Genomic DNA, 6,728 nt, shown 5'->3' on the forward strand with positions numbered 1-6,728 from the left:
GACCACTTAACCCAGGGGGCCCGGGACATTAGCCATTTACACATGGCCCCCGATGGCAGGCTCTTCCCCTACCTCCCGCCCGAAACACGGGAGGGCAGAGGAGGGAGAGCCGAGTTATGCGTGAGCTCGCCCTGGCGGCACTAGCCACCTCCGGCGAATCCTGGCACATCGACGAGCTCGGGCGGCCACGCCGCGTCCAACCTGGCCCTACGGGCCGGCGAGGAGGGGTTGCAGCGGCGCGTGCTTGGGATGGTCGCGAGGGAGGCAGCAGGCCCTCACGGGCCTCGGTGTGAAGTGCCTCGGGAGGTGACAGGGCGCTGAGGGGAGATGTGCGGTGACGGGGTGGACTCATCGGAGAGCCGAGGGGCGAGGGGGGTCTCTGGGGCGTGCTAGCCCGACCGGAGGGGAAAGAGCTCGAGAGGAGGAGTGGGAAACTCAGGAGGTTGCTGGGAGGGAGGAGGAACTGAGGGGGAGCCAGAGAGGACTCGGGGAAGCTTCAAATGGAGGGCGCGGCCGAAGGGTGCCTTGGAAGCTCTCGGTGCTCTCAGGGCACGGGAGATACACGCGTCCCTGGGGTATTTTGGAGGCGAGCTAGTGTCGGGGAAGGGCGGGACCGGCCAAATGGAATCCCCCAGTGCTCCGAGACACGCTGCAATGGTCGGAAACTGCGTGGAGGAAGAAGAAAAGGTGTAGAGCATCGTTTTTGCATGCCAGGGAGGTGGTCTACATGGCCACTCATGTCTATAGTAGCTGTTTGACCAGTCAAAGGTGTTTGAGGTGTGGGGCATGCTAGTTGGGGTGCGACTGAGGAGTTTGGTCTCTAGTGGTGCTGGTTTGAATGGGTTTTGACTGTGGTTAAGTTTGTAACAGCAAACGTGGAGCTAAAAAGGGGATTTTCAAAGGGAGAGTCTTGGGGGAAAACAATGTCTAGCAGTGTTAGCTATGCAAGGACTACAATACTGCTAAGTTTCAGCTCACGAGAAGGAGGGTAGCTAGTACTTGCAGTTCAAAGCCACATTTCAGCCAGAAATGAACTTATAGATGGCTGCTCATTTTCCCTACATGAGCATGCCATATCTTGGTTTGAAATGATGCCTTGGGATGTTAGGGACCCTCTGGAAAGAGGTGGGGGCAGTACCTTAAGCAGAGGTGGACAACAGGGGTAAAAATGGTGTTGCCTAGGTGAAAATGGGAGGTAGCTACATGGAGTCTCCCTCTAATAATTGACTAGAGGCCATGACAAGCTACTCGAGGTAGAAGGTAACGATAGAGAGCTGTGGTAGAAATTTAAGATCGAGGGTAATAGTGGAAGGGGCCAAAGCAGCAACTTTGGTGAATGCACACAAGGTGTTTGATGGGTGTTGGGGATACCAGATGGATTCCAATTGATATGAAACTTAACAGGGTCAAATAATAGATGAAAATAAGCTTGGACACCAAATTTGGGATTTGGTGAAGAATGTTTCCAATGTAGACTCGGAAAACCCATGAAATGGGCTGAAATGGCCTTCTGCTTACAAAAATATTCAAATCAATTCGCACAAATCCAATATTTGAGCATTAAAGCATGCCCAAAAAGTTTGGGATCAATTGGAGAAACTTTATAATGTAAAGTTTCCCAAAAGCAGAAATCAACAAAGAGGGTTTTGAGGGCCTTGCGACGAGTTCTTCTATTCTCCTCGATGTACCACTTGGTCTGGATGCATTATTTGACTATCAGAATATGTCTACCAAATTGGAGCATAATTGGAGACACTTGGCAATGTAGAGTTGCTCAAATTTGGATCTGGACAGGTAGGGTTCTAGAATAATTAGGGGAATCAAATCAACTTGGATTGAGATGAAATTTGGCAAGATCATCACATATATCATATGTGACATGCTGGAATTTTACAGGAATTTATGGTGAATATTTCTTATCGAAATATTCCAAAACTTGAAATAGGCAGGAAGGGTTTTGAAGGGTTTCTCCCAATATTTTGAACATGACCTTGTGTTGAAACTCCTATATGTGGAATATATATGTCCACTGATTTTCTCTAAATTTTCTAAATTATTTTGAAAGCAATAAAAACAAATTTCCTTCATAAGAGACCATTTCTGACCTCAGAGAAGGGTATTTAAATAAAATAGTAAAATAACTTTAAAATAATAATATTGGGGTTTTGGGAAGTATTTTTGATAATGGGTATAAAAAAAATCATTTGGTGCAAAATAACTTCCCTTATTTGAGGACTTGTAGTACAAATCCCAACTTAGGGGTTTTTGAAAGCTTAAATCAAGGAATTGCTTTTTGATCAAAATAATGTTTGGTAAAATTAGTTTTTGGTCCTAAACACATGGCATGATCATTAGGCAAGGGTTTGGGTCAAGGAGTTGAGTTTGGAGAGTAGCAAGAGCATTGGATTCAAACACAAGCAATAAGCAAGCAAGCAAATATCACATCAAGCATCACAAGCATTCACAAAAAAATTAATTGGTCCTAATTTTTGAAATAAGTTAATTTAGTCAGGAAAGTCAAACACAGGGTGTTACAGACCTTACCCCCTTAATAAAATCTCGTCCCTGAGATTTCTAGGCTAGGTGTTGGAGAGATACAAGATCTTGGGTCAGAGGTAGTCTTCATGTCCCCATGTTGCTTCTGTGGGTCTTGAGGTGCTTGATGATACAACTTCGAATGCTCTGCTCGTCCTTGCCTGACCGTGAGCGGGTTCTAGTAATAAGTTAGGCTTGACTCAGGGTCAAGGGTTTGGTGCACTATGTTCGTGCAAGTTTTGGCTTGCGAGTGCATTCCATAGTCAGAATACATGGCAAGATAATGTGTGTGGGTTCTGGTCCTGGGGCTGCTCAAGCCGGTTAGTGAGATCTAGATGTCTTGCATTAGAACATATGGGACAAGGCCTTCGCATAGCTCCCTGCTGATAGCAAAATCCTTTACTCCCTTAAGGTAGGCGAGCTTTGGTCGCAGGTGGTCTTCATCCTCGAGGGTGTTGCAGTGGGTCTTCGAAGGCTTCTGGCAAAAGGGTTAGGGTTGGGTCTCGCCCATGAGTCTAAGCTCGAAGACCTAGTGTTCAGTACATGTCCTACCATTTGGGATGGTTCGCGATGGGTTCTGGATGAGATGGCTACCCAAGAGTACATGCCAGTGATCAAGTACCTAAGGTGTTGGACTCGGCAGGCGGGTGAATCACCTTTAGCAGGTTTTCACCTTGATCCAATTAGGACTCTCGTCCTTGATTTGGACCAAGAAGAAGCTCCCTGATTTCTCTTGCTGTCCAAAGGTTTCATCGTCTTGAATTGTCGAGGCTTCTTGACATTATTGATGTATTCGGCGCAGGATCGATGGTCGACTTCTATTGCTGCTTCTTTTTTGTCGTGGTTTTCCCAACCATGGTGGTCCTTCGTCTTGTCTTCGGTAGGATAAACTTTCGATGTCTTGAGGTTGCTTCAAGAAACCCATCCTCTTGAGATAACACTTTACTCTCGAGAGGCATAGTGATCGGTGTTCCTGGGGCTCTCCCAAACAAGACTAAGGTGTTCCTCCTCTTATTGCGTGGATAAATATGTTATCCATGAGAATAACAACATACTTCCCCAAGCATCACATAAGCACAGTGCTCATGAGACAGGTAAGGAGAACGGGGACTTGCTATGGGTAGTCACTGGCCGAGAGGTTCGTGGTCCAACATGATCTAGTACCTCATGCCCATGTTTGGCATAGACACGAGGGGTGGTGGTTAGACGGAGTACTGGCCATATTACCACAACTTAGAGCCGTTTCCTATGGTCGTAGTCTGATCACCTTATGGCTCGGTGAAGCTTTGGGGTTTCCTGGAACTTAGGACGTGAGTGAACATCTATCATCTTATCCTAAGCACATTCCTTAGATGCCACTAGTCTGACCTCTAACTCGGGACAACATCACCCAATTTCATCAAAGATACCATCTCATGTAAGTCAACTCCACACCACTCATGCTAGTCATTATGAGGGTTGAGGGAAGAACTAAACCCAAACACCACAAGTATGTTGTAGCTACATTGCACATTCATTCCTATGCAAGAACCTCGGGGAAGCATACATGGTGGTAAGCTTGAACTGAGATGCTACAAATCCAAGTGCTCAACTAGATTACCCAATGTCCAGGGTACTGCATCCCTATATTAAGGAAACACATAGTGTAGCAATCCAAGGTCTTGTTCCCTTCCTACGAATCCGATCAAGTGGTCCATCAATCCGATTGATCATCACTAGACCCATCACTCCTACAAATTCAAGATTGATGGGGTTCTACATGATCACTTAGAGTCCACATGACCCACATATTATTGCCAGAACTACGTCGTAATGTATCTACCAACTTTCAATATCATGGCCAACTAATCTCCGAAGCCAACTTATATAGGGTCGTAAATCAATTCGACGACTCCAAGTACTCATACTTGTTATCCACCAAGAACATGGTATCGAGATCGAGATCGTCGCGCTAAATCCAAGTTACTCCAAACCATGTGACCTCATACATCATTAATACTCCATTAAGGTTACCTATTTAAATCCACAACTCAAGTCTAGTAAGAACTCTTACTCGCTACTCCAAGTCTTATGGTAAAATCATCAAACCATGTCAACTACTTGATAAAGTCAATTATACCGCCATGAATTATTGCTCGTGATCATAATCATCCTATTGAATCCAAACTTACTCCAGGAACATGTAGGTTGTACTACTTATCAACTTGTTCCACCAAGTTCACCTACCTTTATAAGGGTCTTACGATCCACCAAGATAGTATGGCTATATCCTCAAGATACATATCGTCACCACAACAAACCATAGTCTAGTATTCATATATCCAAGAACGGTCACTACTGGAATCTGTTGGTTTGCCAACAGCCAGAGTTGACGGCATATGCCTGATTAACGGACGGCAAAGGCTTTGTCGTCAGTGTGCGGTCGGCAAAGGAGCCGACCACGATTTTATCGGCAATCACTTTCTTTGCCGTTAGCTGCAAATCGACCGATGGCAAAGCCTTTGCCATCAGCTTTGTGGCACGGGCTAACGGCACAGAGCAATGGCGGCAACGGCGCAAGCCGGGCCCCGTTGGAGGGTTAACGGCAGGCTTTGCCGTCAGCTGGACGCTGGCGGACGGCAAAGTTCTAGTGGGCCATACGTTTTAGGGATGCTAGCAGCACTAACATGTGGGTCCCCTCTTTGCCCACAGCCGGAGCACAGCTGACGGCAAAGCCAAAAACCTGGGTCCCCTGGGTCCCCTCTTTGCCCATAGCCGAAGCACAGCTGACGGCAAAGCCGGAAATCTAGGAAAATTTGGTGTTCTCACAGTTGCCAGGTTACACAGGTTGTCGCCACGTGTCCTTCTTTGCCGTAAACCCATCGACGGCATAGGCTTTGCCATCAGTAAGCTGTAGGCAAACACCCTCTCTGCTTTTTTTATATTTGTTTTCTGTTAATTCCCTGCATTTGCAAAACATAGATACAAACAACAATATATATATATATTTGCCCAGGCCCTGAACATCACCACAAGTGCATCACAAAGTGCAAACAGCACCACGAGTGCATCACAAAGTGCAAACAGCACCAATATATGTAATTAAAGTGCAAACAAGATCACAAAGTATTACAAAGCATCACAAGTGCATCCGCAAATACAAGTGCATTACAAAGTTCATCTAAGACTACATGAGTACAATCCCTGGAGCATCCATCCATATGCCATGCTGCTTTATCAAAATCTACATAATGAGAAATAAGTTAGAAGAAGAATACAATAAGAAAGAAGTTATCTAAATTAAGCTAAGCAATTAGAAGAAGAAGTGGAAGAAGAAGAAGAAGAAGAACAAGAAGAAGAAGAAGAAGAAGATGGAGAAAAAGAAAGAAGAGAAAAAGGAAGAATAAGAAGATTTGTTCTTGTTATTATATCTTTTTGTCCTCTTTCTTCTTCTCTTATTTCTTCATCTCTTCTTCGTTATTCTCTTCTGGTTTATTTTTAAACTTTCTAAACTAACTATGTCTTTTTTGAGCTCTAATATCGACTAATTGTGCTATTTTTTGTGTTATCAAGTAATTATGTCATTTTGAAGTAAGTAAGCTAATTATGTAATTTTTTAGGTAAGTAAGCTAATTATCAACTAGAATTTACTAAGCTAACTAAAGCATGGCTAATATCAACAAGAATTTACTAAGATAACTAAAGCATGGCATAATCTAAGTTGATCTAAACAATAAGAAGAATAAGAAGGAGAGGAATAACTTACCGAATGCCAAGTCACGGAGGAGGACCACCATCTCGGTTGGTCGCTGGGTTTCTAGGGCTCTCACCAGGAGAAGTAAAGGGATCGTGGGATTCAACTCTGGAATGATGCTGCAAGAAGGCAAGAGTTAAAATATGTGTTTAGCACGGCGACATACAATGGTATAAGACCGTGCAAGGTTGGTCATTGAAAGGGAACTCACCGTTCCCACCGGAGAAGGCATCGGCGGAGGGGGCGGCAAACCTTGCTTCTCAGACATAGCCTCCAAATTAGTTTTCGAGGAGTCAAAGAAATAGCCTTGTTGCTTCTCACACATAGCCTTGGTTCTCACACAACTGACTTACCGCAACGAAGTCGTGCATGGCCTTCGCATGGGCATTATTGCGTGCCCTCTCCTCCTCACGCAACCTCTGCGTATTTTAGTCCCTCTCCTCCAACAAGAGCCTTGTGG

Source organism: Hordeum vulgare, chromosome 6H (genome assembly GCF_904849725.1).
Source record: "Hordeum vulgare subsp. vulgare chromosome 6H, MorexV3_pseudomolecules_assembly, whole genome shotgun sequence".
Taxonomy (NCBI): Eukaryota; Viridiplantae; Streptophyta; class Magnoliopsida; order Poales; family Poaceae; genus Hordeum; species Hordeum vulgare.